Genomic DNA, 21321 nt, shown 5'->3' with positions numbered 1-21321 from the left:
TGGTTTCCCCTTGATTGCTATCTTTGGCCAGAGTCATGGGTCAGTCTGAGACCAGGATCAGTGTTCAATCTGGGGCTACCAAAGATTACAATTCCACAAATTCTATCTTTCGTAGGGCTTTTCTCCTTTCGTTTGATCTCAAATATTACTGCGTCTCCATCTCTTCCGGTACAACTTAAAGAGGGCCCTAGAAAAGCAAATGACTTCATATCCAAAGAAGGGAAGAATGTTGAAACAAAGACTTGACTTGCCGGAAAACTGCCTATATTAACTCTATCCTATAGTCACGGCACATTCCATTCACTGTACGTAACATCTAACTCAAGAGGAGGCCACCCAAGAATGCGCTTGGTCCAAAAGTCAAAATGACTCTCTGAGACCAACCCTGTGCTTTCCCAGCTGAGGCTGACTTTGAAACAAGCTCTCCTTCCTTTGCACTTCCACCGGAAGACCAAGCAAATTTGCACATCTGAGTGGCCAGGGCTTCCAGTCACACAGCCCATGCTTCTCCACCCAATGCGACCTTTTTGATGCCCTCACAGCAATTTGTTTCCATGAGCGAGAGTCTCTATGCTCCCATTAATTCAATGGACAGGTCCCACAGCAGGCCCTCAGTTCTCTCTTTGATGCTAGGTAAGCCTGGTATGGTTAGGGGAGGAGATGGGAGGCATTCAATCCAGATCTCACATTGACCAAGACCTCAAACTCGGACTTTTGGCATCATCTACTAAAGAACTTACACCTAGAGTCACTGCGCTACACTGGTGGAATTATACTCAATACTGGACCGTGTCGCTTGGACTCTACTTTGAATTAATATTGCTTTAGAACTTCATTATAATTTGTGAATGACATTATAAACTACCTTTTTTAGTTTTTTATGTTTTGGTAAGGAATATTAGCCCTGAGCTAACATCTGTGCCAATCTTCCTCTATTTTGCATGTGGGATCCCTCCACAGCATGGCTGATGAGCGGAGCAGATCCCACGCCCGGGATCTGAACCTGCAAACCAGGGCCACCGAAGCAGAGTGTGCGGGAGTTTAACCACTCAGCCATGGGGCAAGCCCCTACATTTTTTTTTGGTAAAAATATTAATTTTTTAAACGTAAACATTTAAAATATACCACAATCTGTATCACACTGCTTTAGACCTTCTTCATATTTTCATTTTTCAGGAGCTACAAAAAAACAGAAGAATCCTGAGCTTCTTTAGACTTCCAGAGCCCCCACCCACGCAATCTGAGTAATCTAATCAATAAAGGTGTGTCAAAAATGGGCACTGATCTTTCCTAACAACATCCCCAAGTTTGGCCATAATTGGGTATATTTCACTTCCCGGTAGCATGTCCCACATTATTTGTACATTTCAGGATCCGCATAGGTCAATGAGGCACAGCTCCTGCAATTATGGGGGTCATCCCCTCTTCTGCACCTCCCTCCTGGAAAAAGGGAGAAAGAGCAGCCCAGAGCAGGGCTTATTTTAAGATCTCAGGCATGGGGCAACCCAAGAGCTGTCTACTGCATCAATGGAACCAAAATGCAGACTCCCTCACACACAGTTGTAACCCCGCATTGCACACACTCAAATGCCATTGGAGGATGAGTGACCAGCAAAATTGTCTGCCAATCATTTGTTTAACTTGGCCCAGCGCTGCCTACAAAGCTGTTGTTAATATATATGGATACACACATATATACACACACATACATACATATGTAATATATATACATATTCACACATGGATATAATGAATTAAATTAACACTAATTTCTGAAAGTTTGCTTCCAGTTTCAGGCGATGGGGAGAAAGCTACTGCATCTTTACGTGATCAGGCGAAAGCCAGAGTCTAAAGGGCCAGTTGGGGTTGAGGTATTCGTTGACTTAATAAACCATCATTAGAATGTCTAGAGATCCAGGATCTAGAGAGCCGAGTAAGGTGGTCCCCGTGCACGAGGGGCTCACAACGCAGTGGGGGAAACCAACTCCTATAGAAGTCAGACCACAGAAAGTGCTGGTCTGCCGATATAAACCAGGTGCTGCTGAATTTCCAAGGAAGAAGCTGGAGAAGACTTCGCCTGGAAGAAGGAGTATTTGGCTGAGCCTTGTAGAAGGAGAAGATGATGAGAGAGAGCAATGAGGGAGAGGGCTTTTAATTCAATTTAACAGACACCATTTAATCACCTACGCTCCACCGAAAATACTTTCTTGGGCTAGCTGCTCCGTAAACATGTGCTTTTGTAATACTGTGATGATGCTGGGTGCAGACAGGGCCAGCACCAGCCTGCTTAGCACTTTTGTTCTAATAGAAAAGGCATGCCTCCTCTAGACACTCAGAAATCAAATTCAGGGCTCACGGCTTGGTGAGTCAGGGTAGATTTCAGTCCCACTTCCACTCCACTTACCCCTTACGCCAAGCTCCTTTGTACAGCGAACAACCTGCTCAACTATATGTGGCAACCCCGGGTGCAGGAAGCTCAGAGATGAATGAGACATGGTCTCCACCCTTGAGGAGCTTGTCTGGTCAAGGAAAGAAATGTGGAAACACATATGATATAAATGATATAATAAAGTTTTGTTCAAATATTATGGGAGGGAGCAGTAAGAGGGAGCTGTGATCAAAGATAATGAGGCATGAAAATATGTGACCAGTTGAGGCAAGACTGAGTGTGCTTGGGCAGAAAGGGGCAAGTGGCTTTATTTCTCTACGCCAGTGGTTCCCAAGCCTAGAGGATCATCAGAATCACTTGAGGAGATATTAATTATTCAGCCATAAAAAAAAAATTCTGGGCCGGCCCAGTGGCGCAGCAGTTAAGTTCACACGTTCTGCTTCTTGGCCGCCCAGGATTCGCTGGTTCGGATCCCGGGTGCAGACATGGCACCGCTTGTCAAACCATGCTGTAGTAGGCATCCCACATATAAAGTAGAGGAAGGTGGGCATGAATGTTAGCTCAGGGCCAGTCTTCCTAAGCAAAAAGAGGAAGATTGGCAGTAGTTAGCTCAGGTCTAATCTTCCTCAAAAAAAAAAAAAAATCTTGGGGCTGGCCCCGTGGCCGAGTGGTTAAGTTCGCGCGCTCCGCTGCAGGCGGCCCAGTGTTTCGTCGGTTCGAATCCTGGGCGCGGACATGGCACTGCTCATCAGACCACGCTGAGGCAGCGTCCCACATGCCACAACTAGAAGAACCCACAACGAAGAATATACAACTATGTACCGGGGGGCTTTGGGGAGAAAAAGGAAATAATAAAATCTTTAAAAAAAAAAAAAAATCCTGCCACTTACAACAATGTGGATGGACCTTGAGGGCATTATGCTAAGTGAAATAGAGAAAGACAAATGCTTTATGATCTCACTTACGTGTTCAATCTAAGAAAAAAAAGAAAAACTCATAGAAAAAGAGATCAGATTTGTGGTTACCAGAGGCAGGGGAGGGGTTTGAAGGAAGGTGGTCAAAAGGTACAAACTTCTGGTTATAAGATAAGATAAGTAAGTGTCAGGGACGTAATGATGATGACTATCGTTAGCACTGCTGTGTGATATACATGAAGATTGTTAAGAGAGTAAATCCTAAGAGTTCTCATCACATGGAAAAAAAAAATATATATATATATATATGTATCTATATGAGCTGAAGCATGTTAAGTAAACTTCAAGTGGTGATCATTTCACAATATATGTAAGTCAAATTATTATGTTGTACACCCGAAACTTACACAGTGCTATATGTCAATTATTTCTCAGTAAAACTGGAAGAAAACAAAAGTAATGATTTAAAACTGAAAACGAGAGAGAGAGAGAAATTACAGCCTCCTGCCCTCCACAGCAATCCATCTCAGGTGAAGCCTAAGCGTCTGCATCACAATAAGTTCCCCCAGGGTGATTCCAATGATTTGCTGGTTAGGAACCACAGATGTGAAACCGAGGCCCCACCCAGCCTCTACTCACCACCCGGCATCCACTTTCTCTTGGTGAAACAGTATTGTTCAGAACTTTCTCCCTACAGTAAAAAGGAAATGAAAGTCCTGTGGTGGCTACAGCTGACTACCCAGGTGAAATTTCTGTTCTGCTTTAGAAAGAGAAAAGGCATCTGAGACCTGAGCTGAGTGACACGTTCAAGGGCCGGCTACACAGGATTGTATGAGCACTTTTCATCCACTGATGCGGCTGCTGCGGGGACGCAGGGAGAGGACAGGGGCAGCCTGGCCAGGAGAGTGGCCCCCAGATAGGAGTCCTGATGACAAACCCCAGAAGAAACCCTTCTCGTGTCTGTAAACCTGACTGCGATGTCCACACCCACCAAAGGACTCTTCCTTCCTGACTTCCTTGTGTGACCTTGGTTATGACCTGTGTACTTGGGGAATCAGTGCTGGGTACCCATTTGGAAGATGAAGCATGTTCCTAGGGCACCAGCAAGGCAGGCACACACACACACACACACACACACGAGTGAAAGAAAGAAAAAGTTCAATATATTTTTTTAAAGTGTAGGAAAAAATAATATTGTCCCTTAGATTTATTGATTATATATTGTTCTTAGTTCAAATTACTTGTGGGAGTGGAGGTGCACCACAATTTTTTTGCCTTTTTTTAAATGAACAAACTTTATTTTTCAGAGCAGTTTTAGGTTCACAGCACAATTGAGTGGAAAGGACAGAGGTTTCCCATACAGCCCTGTCCTCACGCGAGCACAACCTCCCCGACTATCAACATCCCCGCAACAGAGTAGTACGTTTGCTACAATCAACAAACCTACACGTCATCATCACCCACAGTCCCTCGTTCACATTAGAGTTGACTGCTGTACATTCCACGGGTTTGGACAGACTTATACTGACATGCACCCATCGTTGTAGTATTGTACAGAATAGCTTCACTACCTTAGAAATCCTCTATGTTCTGCTATTCACCCGCCCACTCCCCAACCTCTGGCAACCATTCATCTTTTTACTGTCTCCATGGTTTTGCCTTTTCCAGAATGTCATGCAGTTGGAATCACTCAATATGTAGCCTTTTCTGACTGGCTGCTTTCATTTAGTAATATGCATTTAAGTTTCCTCCATGTCTTCTCAGGGCGTGATAGCTCATTTCTTCTTAGAGGTGAATAATATTTTGTTGTCTAGATGTGCCGCAGTTTTGTGGGTTTTTTTAGATTTTGTCTTTCCTTTTTCTCCCCAAAGCCCTCTGGTACATAGTTGCATATTTTTAGTTGTGGGTCCTCCTAGTTGTGGCATGTGGGATGCCGCCTCAGCATGGCTTGATGAGCGGTGCCGTGTCCACACCCAGGATCCGAACCGGGGAAACCCTGGGCCACCGAAGTGGAGCGTGCAAATTTAACCACTTGGCCACCGGGCGGCCCCCGCCACAGTTTATTTATCCATTCAATTTCTTGAAGGACTTCTTGATTGCTTCCAAGTTCTGAGAATTATAAGTAGAGCTGTTATAAACTTCCAAGTTCAGGTTTTTGTGTGGACAGAAGTTTTCGGTGTGTCTGGGTAAATACTTTGGAGCATGATTGCTGGATCATATAGTAAGAGTATGTTTAGTTTTGTGAGAAAATGCCAAACTGTCTTTCAAAGTGGCTCTATCATTTTGCATTCCCACCAGCAATGAATGAGAGTTCCTGTTGCTCTACGTCCTTGCCAGCATTTGATGTTGCCAGTGTTTTGGATTTGGACCATTCTAATAGGTGTGTAGTGGTACTGTTGTTTTAATCTGCAATTCCCTAATGATGTATGTTGCCGAACATCTTTTGATATGCTTACTTGCCATCTGTATATCTTCTCTGTTGAAGTTCCGCTTTAGATCCTTGGTTTTAGATCTTTCTTCTTTTCTAATATAGGCACTTACTGCTATAAATTTCCCTCTAAGTACTGCTTTCACTGCATCCCACAAATTTCAGTAAGTTGTGTTTTCATTTTCATTTAGTTCAAAGTATTTTTTAATTTCCCTTGAGATGTCTTCCTTGACCATGTGTTCTTTAGAAATGTGTTGTAGTCTGAAAGTAGACATTGCATGACTTCCATTCTTTTCAATTTGTTAAGGTGTGTTCTATGGCTCAGAATATGGTCTATTTTGGTGACTATTCCATGGGAGCTTGAGAAGAATGTGTAATCTCCATTGTTGGGTAAAGTAGTCCATAGACATCAATTATATCCAATTCATTGATGGTGCTATTGAGTTCAACTATGTCCTTACTGAATTTCTGCCTGCTGGATCTGTTCATATCTGATAGAGGAGTGTTAAAGTCTCCAACTATAAGAGTGGATTCATCTATTGCACCTTGCAGTTTTATCAGTTTTTGCCGCATGTATTTTGATGCTCTATTGTTAGGCATATACACATAAAGGATTGTATGTCTTCTTGGAGCATTGACTCCTTTATCATTGTGTAATGTTCCTCTTTATCCCCAATAACTTTCCCTGCTCTAAAGTCTGATCTGTTTAAAATTAATACAGATACTCCCACTTTCTTCTGATTAGTGTTAGCATGACATATCTTTCTCCATCCCTTTGCTTTTAATCTATATATGTCTTTATATTTAAAATGTGTTTCTTACAGACAACGTATATTTGGCTCCTGTTTTTTGATCCACTCTGATAATCTCTGTGTTTTAATTGGTGTGTTTAGACCATCGATGTTTAAGGTGGTTACAGATATAGTTGGGTTAATAGGTACCATATTTGTTACTGTTGTCTATTTCTTGCTCTTGATCTTTATTCTTGTTTTTTATTCCACATTTTTTCTGCCTTCTGTGGTTTTAATTGAGCATTTTATGATTTCATTTTCTCTCCTTTCTTAGCATATCAGTTATACTTTTTTAACTTTTTAGTGGTTTCCATAGAGTTTGCAGTATACATTTACAACTAACCCAAGCCCACTTTCAAATAACACTATAGCACTCCAGAGGTATTGCAAGTCCATTATAATAATGAAACATTCCTACTTCCTCCTTCTCATCTCTTGTATCATTGCTGTCATTCATTTCACTTATACATAAGCATATATACATACATAAGCATACATAATCAAAAACATTTTTGCTATTATTGTTTTAAACAATTATCTGTTACATCAATTAAGAAGAAGAAAAATAAAAGTTTATGTTTTACCTTCACTTTTCATCCTCAGTGCTTTTCCTTTTTTTGTATAGATCCAAGATTCTGATCAGTATCATTTTCCTTCTCTCTGAAGAGCTTTGTTTAACATTTCTTGCAAGGCAGGTCTACTAACAACAAATTTTCTCAATTTTTGTTTGTGTGAGAAAGTATTTCTCCTTCACTTTCGAAGGACAATTTTGCAGGATACAGAATTCTACGTTGGTGAGTTTTTTCTCTAACACTTTAAATATTTCACTCCACTCTTCTTGTTTGCCCGGTTTCTGAGAAGAAGTCAGATATAATTCTTATCTGTGTTCCTCTTTAGGTAAGGTGTTTTTTTCCCACTGACTTCTTTCAAGATGCTTTCTTGGGCCAGCCCGGTAGTGCAGTGGTTAAGTTCACAGCTTCCGCTTCTCGGCAGCCCGGGGTTCGTGGGTTCAGATCCCAGGTGTGGGCATGGCACTGCTTGGCAAAACCCAGGCCATGGTAGGCATCCCACGTATAAAATAGAGGAAGATGGGCATGGATGTTAGCTCAGGGCCAGTCTTCCTCAGCAAAAAGAGGAAGATTGGCAGTAGTTAGCTCAGAGCTAATCTTCCTCAAAAAAAATATTTTTTCTTTATTTTTGATTTTCTGAAGTTTGAATATGATATACCTGGTGTAGTTTTTTTTTCTTTTTTTTTTTTTTTTTTTGGCATTTATCCTGCCTGGTATTCTCTGAGCTCCCTGGATCTGTGGTTTGGCATCTGACATTAATTTTGGAGAAATTCTCAGTCATTGTTTCAAATATTGCTTCTGTTCCTCTCTCTGTTTCTTTTCCTTCTGGTATTCCCATTTCATGTATGCTATACTTTTTATAACTGTTCCACAGCTCTTGGATATTCTGTTCTGTTTTTTTCAGTCTTTTTTTCTCTTTGCTTTTCAGTTTGGGAGTTTCTATTGTCATATCCTCAAGCTCAGAGATTCTTTCCTCCACCATGTCCAGTCTACCACTGAGACCATCAAAGGTGTTCTTCATTTCTGTTACAGTGTTTTTCATCTCTAGCATTTCCTTTTCATTCTTAGAATTTCCATCTCTCTGCTTATGTTATCCATCTGTTCTTGCATGTTGTCTACTTTCTCCACTAAAGCCCTTGGTATATTAATCATAATTTTTAAAAAGTCCTGGTCTGATAATTCCAACATTCCTACCATATCTGCCTCTGGTTCTGATGCTTATTCAGTCTCTTCAAACTGTGTTTTTTGTTTGTTTGTTTGTTTCTGGTGAGGGAGATTGGCCCCGAGCTAACATCCATTGCCAATCTTCCTCTTTTGCTTGAGGAAGATTGTCCCTCAGCTAACATCTGTGCCAATCTTTCTCTATTTTGTATGTGGGATGCTGCCACAGCATGGCTTGACAAGCACTGTGTAGGTCCATGCCTGGGATCCAAACCCACAACCCCTGGGCTGCCAAAGCAGAGCTCACGAACTTAACCACTATGCCACTGGGCCGGACCCCTTCGAACTGTGTTTTTTGGGTTGTGGTATGCTTGTAATTTTTTGTTGAAAGGCGGACATGATGTCCTGGGTAAAAGGAACTGCAGTAAATAGTCCTTTAGTAATGTGGTGGTGAGGAGTGGGGAGGGGCTGTGCTCTATAGTCCAATTATTAGATCTCAGTCTTTTGGTGAGCCTTTGTCCCTGGACTATCAACTTCACCAGAGCATCTCAGTTTTTCCCCCATCTTAGGTGGGATGGGATGGCTAGAGGGGCTGGAGTTGGCTATTTCCCTTCTCCCAGGTAGGTTAGGCTCTGATAAAACCCAAGTAGGTTAAGCTCCGGTAAAATAGTTTCTCCTGAGGGAAGCCTTGTTGAGAACAGAATGTTCTGACATATTTCAAAATGGTTCCTTTTCCCCTCCACCTGCCAGAAGGACGAGTGTTTTTCTCCAGTGCTCACTGTGAGGAATATTGGTAGAGCTCCTGGAGGTGAAACTCACAAAAGTGTGGGGCCCCCCTGTGGATGGATCCCCCTGAAGTTTTCAGCTCTCAAAGTTGTCCACTCTGAGCCTCCAGCTTTTTGTCAATTATAGTTCAGGTTTTCCTGGCCCCCATTGCTTCCCATGGCAGTGTCTGTTCCTGTAAGTTGCCATTCTCTGTATCCACTTATCTTTCTTTCTTATTTTGGGGGCAGTGGTTTGCCCTGTGAGGTCACTTCTCTGATGGAGCTAAGAAAAGTTGTTACTTTTCAGTTTGTTCAGCTTTTTATTTGTTGTGAGCACCAAGTGGCGATTTTTGAGCCTCTTACATGCCAGACAGGAAACCAGAAGTCCCACCGTGATTTTTTCGGTACATAAGTTCTCTAAAAGCTCTTATTGTGCCCTGAGAGAATTGAATTTCAGTTAATGTTTGTCAAACACCATCTACGAGCCAGATGTCTGGCAAATGCTTTCAGAGTCTTATCTCATTAAGTCCTCACAATAGCGCTGAGCGATGGATACTAAAATTATCCCCATTTTACAGATGAGGAAACTGATAATTGAAAAATCAGAATCACTTGAAAGGATTACATAAGAAGAAAGTGGTAGCACCAAGATGAAAACCAGGTCTTCTTCTAACTCCAAGGCTGGGGACTTCACTTTAGAAAATGAAAAGTCTCGAGTGATTTCCTGCTCCACCTCCTCTTCTCTCTGGGACCTTCACTCATGTTTGGGTTGGCATGGAGGGGGGACATTGGGGAAGCTGAGGTCCACCCACGGAGTCAGTGTGTAGCAGAGCCTTGAGCAACTACGTGGCCAATGCAATTCCAGTTTATTCTGACTTCCCACAGTGAACTGCCAGAATTAGCAGACAAGTGTCACAGTCCATTTTCAAGGCATTTCTTCCATTTTATTTTTGACTGTGTAGACCAAAGGTGTACAGATCTTAACCAAGGGCTACAGATTCCTCAAGGGCTTTGTGAACCTCTTGAAACTGTTCCGCTTTGTTGGTGGGAGAAAATAAGAATTTTTCTGAGGAGAGGGTTTATCTTTTTCAGTAAATTCTCGAAGAGCTGTCCAATGCAAACAAGGTTAAAAATAATTGATATAGGCTTTGTCCAAGAAGAGTTTGTTTTTAAATTTCCTATCCCCAGCCTAGGGAGAGAACCAGATACAAGCAAAGAATGCGGCAGTTCATATCAGGAAATAATAATCACACTAATACTTCGGTAATTACTTTTTTCCTCTGTGCTGATCGAGACATAGATCTGGCTTTGGTGAAATCAAAAAAAAGAAACCCCAACGATTTGTACCGAGACCAAGAGGATGCATCTGTTTCCTGAATCAGCCAGATCAAATGAGCACTGCATCAAACGCTGCCTGTGCCGAGACTATTTTCTTCCAAAGAAAGATGAAGCAATTACACTCAAGGCGGGGGAGGCGGGGGCTGGGAGTACGCCCAGGCAAAAGGAGAAATATAAGCTCTACTTTGGGGTAATGCCAATGGATTTCTTGATATGGCACCTTCTCCAAAGGAACACTCACTCCTAACAGGTACCATTTCTAAAGCGCCTGTAAAGTAACTCTACTCTCTGAAATCTTTAGACAATGGAGGCTTTGGCTCAGTCTGTCTGATTCATTTCAGCAAGTACTACCTTGTGTCTTTCCACTACTCCTGTATCTTCCCCAATCTTCCCCATATCGGCCACGCTCTGGTCATGGTTGATTCTTTGCCATGCTCTCGGTTGCCTCTACACCTTTGCATTTGCTCTTCCTTCTGCATTTGCTGTTCCCTCTGCTTGAAGCCTCCTCACTCCCTTGTCCCCCTGGCTATCTTCTCCTCAGCCCAAGGAACATCTCTTCTAAGGAGCTGTCTTCAACCCCTTAGGAAGAATTGTCCGTCCTTGATATCTCCATAGTATCCTGTGCATACTCTTATCCTAGCACGCAGTGCACAATTCCACTCCAAGCTCCTTGAGGGCAGAAGCCACGTCTTTCATCTGAGATCTCTAAGTGTGTCTGACACATAGTAGGTTTTTACTGAATATGTGTGAAATGACTGAGTGGTTAATTTCCTCCCAGTGCCTAAGTAAGGATCATTAAGTAATAGACCCTTTTGCAGATATTCTGCTTTTGAAAGTAACAGAAATACTCTGTTCCTTTTCTCTTCCCCCTTAGAACCTGGGGATCTTAGAAATACTGACCTCTCAGTATCAAAAAGCTCAGTTTAACACCCCTGCCCATATCAAAGGAGCTCTAAGAAAAAAAGATAATCTGATTATAAGAAAACAGATTATGAATACATTAAAACAAAAGTTTTGTATTTTAGTCTCAAACATCTCTTTTTCCTTTTTCTGAGGATGTTACTGAGATGTTCAGGGTAAATGGCCATTAGGGCCCCTTTTTTGAAATCTGCTGCATTTGACATATAAATTCCTTTGACTACCTGATTTTCCAAGAGGCTGAATCAGGGCTGCTCATTTAGTCATAATGATGTTCAACTCTAAGTTTGAGAAATGTGGTTACAAAACAGAGATACTATATAAAGCTTTTAACTTCCTTCCTCTAAGAAAGGGAACGTGTGGAGAGAAAAAAGAAAAAGGGACCAGAGATCAGTGAGGTCGGTAATTACATCTGAGTAGGAAGACCTGAGCCTGGTTTCTGATTGCTTAATGTGCTTAAGACAAATAAAATTAATCAAGTCACATACAAAAAGAAGTACTACCACAAATGGGATCTGAAATAAATCCAAATTCTTAAAGAACAGAATAGTTGCTCTCGGAGGTAGCTACTTTAAAATGGCCAGCGGATGCTAGAATTCTGATTCTTTTTTCACGTTGGAATGGGATCAGATCATAAGTTTTTAGATTTAAAAGGGACTTTGAAGATGAATTCCTCCAAGCTCTCCCTCTTACCCATCCTCATCTGACTCATATCTCTCTGTCATTATATACCTGGAGAGCACCGTTGGAATCCAACCCAAAATAGGCTTCCTCAGAAGGATTTGGTCCTCTGAATATTTGCCCTAAGGATCATCTGGTCTAAAAAGCTTCATTTCTCTCACAGGGAAGATGATGTCTAAATATAGGCTCCCACAGATGTGCCCAGTGCCCTGCGATGTACAAAGCATGTACACATCACAGTAGCAAATTCAATAAAGAATGATTCTATGGCTCTCCAAGGTCACCCAGCTTCTTAATGGTGGAACCTCGACCAGAACTCCTGGTATAATGCTCTTTCTCTCTCTCTATGATAACGTTTTTGCTAAAAATTATTCCGAAATGCTGTTTGTATGATTCTGAGCAGGAGGGTTTGGCCATATCCAGGGATAATATGAACGCAAGTTAAAGATTCCGAAGTTTTACAACGACATGAGCGAATCCCTTCACGAGGTGGCACATTGCACACAGCCCTTAAACAAGGAAATGCTGAGGGGGTACCAAAGCTGAAGAGAAACTGGGACACCAAGGCCAGGGGTGTTTTGCCTCACGACAAAGCACTTCACAGGATTATAGAGGAAGGCATGTTGTAAGCGATGCTTTTCAAACTCTAATGCCCCTAAAGGCATCCCTAGATCATCTAAAGGCAGATTGAGATTCACAAAGTCTTGGCTGGGGCCTGAGATTCTGCATTTCTAACATTCTTACAGGGTTTACCAATGCCGCTGGTCCATGGAGCTGTGAGGAGCCAGTCATAAGGAAAGAACATCAGTCTAGAAAGCCTAAGACCTGGATCGAAGTCTCATCAGTGCATCTAGGAACCATGCGAATTTGGGCAAGTCCCATCCTAAATCTGTTTCCTCACTTGAAGGATGAGGAGTTTTAATCACATCTCTATATGCACCAAGAGCCTTGAGACCGTCTGCCATCCCTTTTCTGGGACACTAACCTAAGTATGTGTGTGTGTGTGTGTGTGTGTATACACATGGGGGGATGCTTTTGACCATCAAAGATGTTCATCACAATACTTTTTATAATAGTGAAAAATAAGAAGAAACCTAAGTAGCCAAAATTAGGGAAGCATTTTAATAAGCTAGGCTATATCCATGAACTGAATATTAAGCAGCCATTTAAAATCATAGTTAGGGAGAAGCTATCAGAATATGGGAAAATGTTCCTGCAGTAACATAATTACATTTTTAAGCCAAAATTGTACATACAGAATAATCTCTACACTAAATGTATTAAATTCTTGCCCTGGCTGACTCACAGGGGCATTGAGAATAAAATGAGACAGCCATTGAGAGCTCACTATATAACTATGAGGTATTATTAATTATTTTCTCATGGCATTGAGAAAATCCAGGTCAGGTCTCATTCCCTACTTTGGCGTACTGCCTAATTCTGTAACATGACATTTTCTAGAAGGACCAGCTCCTGCCTGAACATTTCCTCTTAGCAGGAAAAATTCATTCTGACTATGCTTGAAAATATGAATCTAGGAAGCAAAGAATGTGTGTTTTCTATTTCTTGTTGTCACCCTTGAGAAAGAGAAAGAGGGGGACAATTTTTTAAGAGTTTTCTGGGACAAACTATTTAAAAGGTGAAGTTTGATGGGTAGAATTTAAGATCAGACTTAGGTTTGAACCCCAGATTTGTCATTTATTGGTTATGGGACCTTGAATGAGTCAAACACCAATTTCTCTGAGCTTCAATTTTCCAAATCTGTATAATAGCCCTCTTAGTATTTATCTCATAGGGTAGTTTGAGAATTGAATGAAATAATTAACGAAAAGTGTCCAGCATAGTGTCTGCTACAGAGGAGACTCTCAAGAAGTTGTAGCTAATGGAGGACAGGCCCCAGGGTGGCCCCTATGTTCACATGCTGTGTGGGTGTGGGTGGGACCTTTGACTTACCTGTAACAGTAGAATGTGGTAAATGCAATTCAAGCTACAATTATCTACATTAGGTTCTGTCCTGCTGGCGCACACTAAAGAGATTCATTCTCCATTGCTGGCTTGAAAGAAGTAACCTGCCATGTTGTGAGAGGGCTTATGGAGAGGGCCACATTGCAAGGAATTGTGGGCAGCCTCGAGCAGCTAAAAGTAGCCCCTGGCCAGCCAGCAGGAAAACAGAGACCTCAGCCACACAACTACAAGGAAGCGAACTCTGCCAACAACCTGAATGATGCTGGAAATTGTCTTCCGTAATTGAGCCTTCAGATTAGAATGCAGCCCAGCTGCCACCTGGATTACAGCCTGACGAGATCCTGAACAGAGGACCCAGTTAAGCCATGCCAGACTCAGGACATATAGGATTGTGAGATAACAAATGTGTTCTTTTAAGCTTCTGGAATTGTGGAAACTAGTTACACAGCAATACAAAGCCAATACACTTGTATGAAGTAGGTAAGTAACACTTATCCTTTGCCCATTGCTTGCAATAAACAAGCTCACCTTCATTTCACCAATGTTTATTGAGCACCCAGCCTTCTGTTAGGGCTGAATCAAAGAATAGGAGTCAGAACGTGCCCTTGATGAGCTGAGAGTCAGTGCAGGAGACAGAGGAAAACCAAAAATGGCAATAAAGGGCAATCAGTGCTGTGACAGAGATGGTGGAGCTTCACAGTGGTAACAGTTCAGCCAGATCCTGAAGGATCAGGGTAAATGAGGAATAGCCAGGCAGAGAGGAGAAGGAAAGGTATTCCAGGCCGATGGGCTGGCACACGCAGAAGCAAGGGGATAAGAGTGTACAAATTGTACCTCAGGAAACCAAGTGGTTGATAAGAGGAATCTTCTCCAGATAGAAGCATTCCAGCTATAAATGAGGGAGGAATTATAGATTTAGAATATCCCCATTCTGTAACCCCAAACCCCTGATGTAATAACAGATCTAGGCAATGATGATGAATGGCTGCTGGAAGAGAGACAACCGGAAACCAAGGTCTTTTTTTAAAATTATGGTAAAATCATGTAACATAAAATTCACCTTTTTAACCATTTTATTTATTATTTATTTATTTATTTTGGAGGAAGATTAGCCCTGAGCTAACTGCTGCCAATCCTCCTCTTTTTTTCTGAGGAAGACTGGCCCTGAGCTAACATCCATGCCCATCTTCCTCCACTTTATACGTGGGACGCCTACCACAGCATGGTGTGCCAAGTGGTGCCATGTCCGCACCCAGGATCTGAACTGGCGAACCCCACGCCGCCGAGAAGTGGAACATGCGCACTTAACCGCTGAGCCACCGGGCCAGCCCCATTAAGGTGTTTTGTTTTTGGTTTTGGTTTTTTTTGAGGAAGATTAGCCCTGAGCTAACTACTGCCAGTCCTCCTCTTTTTGCTGAGGAAGACTGGCCCTGAGCTAAAATCCATGCCCACCTTCCTCTACTTTATATGTGGGACGCCTACCGCAGCATGGAGTGCCAAGTGGTGCCACGTCCGCACCCGGATCCGAACCAGCCAAACCATTAACCATTTTAAAGTGTACAATTTAACAGCATTTAGTGCATTCACAATGTAGTGCCACCATAACTGCTGTCTGGTTCTAGAACATTTTCATCATCCTAAAAGGAAACCCCATTCCCATTAAGCAGTCCACGCCTCTTCCCCCCTTCCTCCAGCCCATGGCAACTGCCAACCTGCTTTCTGTCTTGATGGATTAGCTATTCTGGACATTTCATATAAATGAGATCACCACACAATATGTGGTCTTTTATGTCTTGCATCTTTAACTTAGCGTGTTTTCAAGATTCAACCATGTTGTACTATATGTCCATACTTTATTCTTTTTTATGGCTGAATAATATTCCATTGTATGGATATGCCACATTTTGTTTACTCCATTTTATCATTTGATAGACATTTGGGTTGTTTCTACCTTTTGATCATTGTGAATAATGCTGCTATGAACATTCGTGTACAAGTTTTTGTTTGAACACCTGTTTTCAATTCTTTTAGGTCTATACTTAGGAGTAGAATTGCGAGATCATATGATATGATATTTCTGTGTTTAACTTATTGAGGAACTGCCAAACTGTTTTTCACAGAAGCTGCACCATTCTACATTCTCACCAGCAATGTATAAGGGTCCCAGTTTCCCCACATTCTTGTTAACACTTGTTATTTTCCAGTTTTTGTTTGTTAGTCTGGCCATCCTAGTGGTGTGAAGTGGTATCGCCAAGGGCTTTTGATGGAAGGACACCTACAAAGTATTCCTGCCAACGTTGAACTGACTTAGATGAAGCCTCTACACCTGTGCTGTCCAAAAGAGAAACCAGTAGCCACAAGTGGCTGTTAAACACTTAAAGTGTTGCTAGTCGGCATTCGGTTACACAGTAACCATAAAATACATGCTGGATTTCTAGAACTTAGTGTGAAAAAGAATGTAAGATATTTCATTAATGATCTTTTATATATATTTCATGTTATTTTCTATATTTTGCTTATATGGGTTAAATAAAATGTTATTAAAATTTATTTCATCTTTTGCTTTTTACGTTTTAAATGTAGTTATTAGAAAATTGTAAATTACCTTTGTAGTTTACATTATATTTTTATTGGCCAGCATTGCTTTTTTTTGATGAGGAAGATTGTCCCTGAGCCAACATCTGTGCCAATCTTCTTGTATTTTGTATGTGGGATGCTGCCACAGCGTGGCTTGATGAGCAATGGGTAGGTCCGTGCCCAGGATCCGAGCCCATGAACCCTGGGCCACTGAAGCAGAGTGCACAAACTTAACCCCAGGCCAGCACTGCTTTAAATCTATCAGTCTACAGGAAATACAGAGGACAGACAAACTTGCTAAACAACTCCATAAGGTTGCCACCATCAAAATTTAAATGTGAGGGGCCGGCCCCGTGGCCGAGGGGTTAAGTTCACGTGCTCTGCTTCGGTGGCCCAGGGTTTTGCCGGTTTGAATCCTGAGCATGGACATGGCACTGCTCATCAAGCCATGCTGAGACAGCATCCCATGTGCCACAACTAGAAGGACCCAAGACTAAAAATGCACAACTATGTACCGGGGGGCTTTGGGGAGAAAAAGCAAAAATAAAATCTTAAAAAAAAAAAATTTAAATGTGAGTAGCTCTACAAGGCAAAATATCCAATTTCTTCAGTAAATAAATTGCAAGATTAAAAAAAGAGGGTAGGGGAGCCCATGGGTTAAAAGAAATCTAAGAGACTTACCAGCCAACCTTGTCTGGATACCAATTAGAGAAAACCAGCTCTAGCAATCACCGAAATTTGAACACCTACTGGATATTTGGTGATAATAAGGAACTATTGTTTTTTTTAGAATCATAATGATATGGTGATTATCTATTTTTAAAGATTCCTTAATTCATAGATATACTTATTGAAATATTTACAGATGAAATAATACAATGTTTGATATTTGCTTCAAACTAATCCATTGGGAAGAGTAGTGGAGGGATGGAAGGAACAAGATTGGTCATTCATTGATAATTATCGAAGCTAGGTGATGGTATATGGAGGGGTCATTACACTATTCTCTCTACTTTTGTGTATGTTTGAAATTTTATGTAATTTTTTTTCAACATGGAGTATTCAGGGAGCTGCAGGAAATTTTAAATAGACAAATAATATAGTGTTGACATGTAGCAGGGGAAGGGAAGAAGGGATGAAACATGAGATTAAAGATTTAGGATGAGACCAGACTCTAGAAAGCCTAATCTGTCACACCAATACCACGCTACTACCTTTGGATTTTCCCTCCATAGTCTGGTACGTTACAAACCTCACTGTGCATCAGCATCATCTGGGAAGCATAATAAAAATACAATTAGTAACCATGAGTTTTTGTCATCCTATGAGGCACTGCCCTTCTCCCATGCCCTGTGGATACTCCACCCCTAGTCAGATGGGCAGGCGATTCATGAATAACCACAGGAACCCATTTTCCTGACAATAATGATTTGCCCAAAGGGACAGGAATGTGACGTCCGCAAGACCAATGAATGTCTTTCCCTGAGACTGATACATGCACAATGGAAGAAAGAATTTTCCTTTTCGATGGCATCTGGAGGCTGGACTTCTGTAAGCCTGGAGCCACCAGCAGCCATCTTCCCTGGACTCACAGAGAAAGACAGTTTATAGTAGGAGGGAATAAACTCCAAACATGTCAAAAGGGAGCAGAGTCAAATTAGAGAGAGAGAGAAAGGAGAGAGGGAACATCATTTGATCCTGACCGGTGTAGCCCAACAGAAACACAATTTGAGCCACAAATGCAAGCTGCATGTGCAATTTCAAGTTGCTAGTGTTCATGTTAAGAAAAGTAAAAGGAAACAGATGAAATTAACTTCACGCTGCATTTTACTTGATCCAATATTTCCAAAATATTATTTCAACAATCAATGTAAGAGATCATTAATGAGGTAGTTTTCTCTTTTTATACTATGTCAGCCTGTGTTTCACACTTACATCATATTTCAATCTGTACCAGCCACATTTAAAGTGTTCAGTAGCCACATGTGGCTGGTGGCTGCTTTATTGACAGCACAGCTCTAGATGCATTCCTACTGAAGCTTAGCCTTCTTCTGTGTTTTCCAAGATTCTGTATCTGTCTAATTGGCATCTATTAGGCACAGCGTCTAATAAACTAGTGGTTAACGTGGTTTGCATCTCCCCTAAGATCCAGAGCCCATACTCTGAAGTCACTTCCTTTATCTAGCTCTCACACACCAAGCCAATATTTCCTCTCCCTAAGTCAACCCAGGGCCAGGTATCAGATAACTAGGAACAGCCACTATGCCCCAAAGCCCACCAGAATTATTCAAACTAGCCAGTTCTCAGCTGTTTACACTGCCCTGCCTGGACTTTCCTGCAGAAACCCCAATAAAGGATGTGGTCTATGTCTTTCCTCTCACTCTTTTCTGCCTTCTGGAAAACTTGGTGCCTCCCCATGTAGCCCTGCATGGCATACCCCCTTCTCTCAGGGAATGTAAGTAATAAATTCCTTTTGCAATGGCATTGGCTTCTCCATGTTGTCACTCAATCACCTCCATCAATTAAAATCCTACAGATATAATTGAGATAGTTCTACCCCCTGAACTTCCTAGTCAGAGGAAATAATGGATTCCTTTCTTAACATTTAAAAAAAATTTTTTTTTGCTGAGGAAGATTTGTCCTGAGCTAACATCTGTGCTTATCTTCCTCTATTTTGTATGTGGGTTGCCACCACAGCATGGCCACAAAGGAGTGGTGTAGTTCTGCACCTAGGAACCAAACCCAGGCCATTAAAGCAGAGTGTGCTGAACTTAATCACTAGGTCATGGGGCCAGGCCCAATGGATTCCTTTTTTGACCTAAGTTAGTTAGAGACAAGTTCTGTCATTTACAACCTAAAGAACTCAGACTGTCATATACAGATTCCCAGGTTCTATCCCAAACTCTAGAAACTATATCTTAATACAATGATTCTTTTATAGCCAACCATGCATAGACTCTTTGCTCTGGGGCAAAAGGCCACGGCAAGTTCTTAATTAGATGGAACAAAAAATCATGATCAGATTTGGGTTTTAGGACAATCTCTTCTGACAGTTGGTTTTGAAGATGGACCAGGAGGGCAAGAGATGAGAGAAAGGCCACTTCCAGGCCTGAGAGGGCCACACATAGATCGGTAGTACAGATTCCCTAAGCTCTTGTGCCATTCCCAGGCCACTGGGCGTAAAAGGAAAAGGAAGGGATGTGGGCATTTACTGACGCCGAGAGCTGGGTCTGCTCCCTTTGTGCTGCCTGCCGGGAGGGCGTATTTTTGGGAAGGGGTGTGTTCTGAAAGTAGGGAGGAAGTCGCCACCCCATTGGAAAGAATCTGCCCCCGTGCCTTCCAGCTGAAATATCAGATAGAGTCTGTTCTTCTCCATGGGCAGCAGAGGATGGAATAGCCAAAGGGTGTTTTTTTTTTTTTTTTTGAGAGTTTGTATGAAAGAACATGATGTCTTAGGCTCACAAAGGGAAAAAAGATAAGGGAGAAGTGGCAAGTTAGAAAGTCCATTGTGTATGTTATCTCTGTTATTTTAGATTAAGAAAAAGTAAATATGGCAGACTGGGCTCGTGGTTTATGCCAGCCTGGTCCAAAATTGTTGCTGTATCCTTTTTCTTTGGTTTTGCATTTTGGCAGGATTTCCCTGGGAGTTTTCTGTCGCTCTGCATCGCATGGCCTGGCTGAGGAAGAGAACGGGAGGCCCACTGAGTCAAGCAAGGGAGTGATGCTAAGAAACAAGATCTCCCCAAGCTCTTGAGACATTTAGAAATCTTTGGCATGTAGGTATCACCGTGCTTAAAAACATATTCTTTTCCAGTGGGAATATGAAAAGCAGGATTGGCATCACAGCTTGGGATTTTAAGTGGAAAAGTAATGGAGAGGTTGGAACCAGCAAGCTGGTTCCCAAGAAGCCTCATGATTCTGGTGAATATACTTGTGGCCACGTCTGTCCTCAGCCTAGCCCTTCAGAACCCAGATGTAATCTACATGTAAGCAAACTTTTATTTATTTATTTATTTTTTTATTGAGTTAATGATAGGTTACAATCTGATGAAACTTCAGTTGTACGTTAATGTTTGTCAGTCATGTTGTAGGTGCACCACTTCACCCTTTGTGCCCACCCCCCACCCCACCTTTCCCCTGATATCCACTAAACTGTTCTTAGTCCATAATTTTAAATTCCTCATATGAGTGGAGTCATACACAGATTATCCTTCTCTAGCTGGCTTATTTCACTTAACATAATTCCCTCAAGGTCCATCCATGTTATTGCAAATGGAATGATTTTGTTCTGTTTTGCAGCTGAGTAGTGTTCCATTGTATATATGTACCACATCTTCTTTATCCATTCGTCTGTTGATGGGCACTTAGGTTGCTTCCATGTCTTGGCTATTGTAAATAATTAAGCAAACTTTTAAAATTCATAAGAGCCAGCTCTGATGGCCCAGTGGTTAAAGTTCAGTGCTCTCATCGCTTGGCCACCCCGGGTTCATTTCCTGGTGGCAGAACCACACCACCCATCAGTCAGTTGCCATGCTGTGGCAGCGGCTCACATAGAAGAACTAGAAGGACTCACAACTTAGATACACAACCATGCTCTGGGGCTTTGGGGAGGAAAAAAAAGAGAGAGAGAGAGAGAGAGGAAGATTGGCAACAGATGTTAGCTAAGGGTGAATCTCTCCCTGCAAAAAAAACCCAAAACTACTCATTAAAAAAAAAAGTCATAATAAAAGCTAACATTTATGAAGCACCTACTATGTGCAGTCACTGTGCTAAGCACTTTACATGAATGTTTTCACTTAATCTGAAATAGGTGTTTTTATTATCCT

The 21321-nt window shown here is 41.8% G+C and overlaps 1 long non-coding RNA gene across 1 annotated transcript; it reads left to right on the top strand.

Moving 5' to 3' along the window:
- Positions 1-10467: 10467 nt before the first annotated feature.
- On the top strand, positions 10468-16459 carry LOC123278118 (uncharacterized). The gene is made up of 3 exons (XR_006515392.2): positions 10468-10604; positions 12700-12942; positions 13960-16459. It is a non-coding gene; the product is annotated as an uncharacterized lncRNA (long non-coding RNA).
- Positions 16460-21321: the final 4862 nt, after the last annotated feature.

Source organism: Equus asinus, chromosome 17 (genome assembly GCF_041296235.1).
Source record: "Equus asinus isolate D_3611 breed Donkey chromosome 17, EquAss-T2T_v2, whole genome shotgun sequence".
In the NCBI taxonomy this organism is placed as follows: domain Eukaryota; kingdom Metazoa; phylum Chordata; class Mammalia; order Perissodactyla; family Equidae; genus Equus; species Equus asinus.
This window is presented reverse-complemented; position numbering and strand designations above follow the sequence as displayed.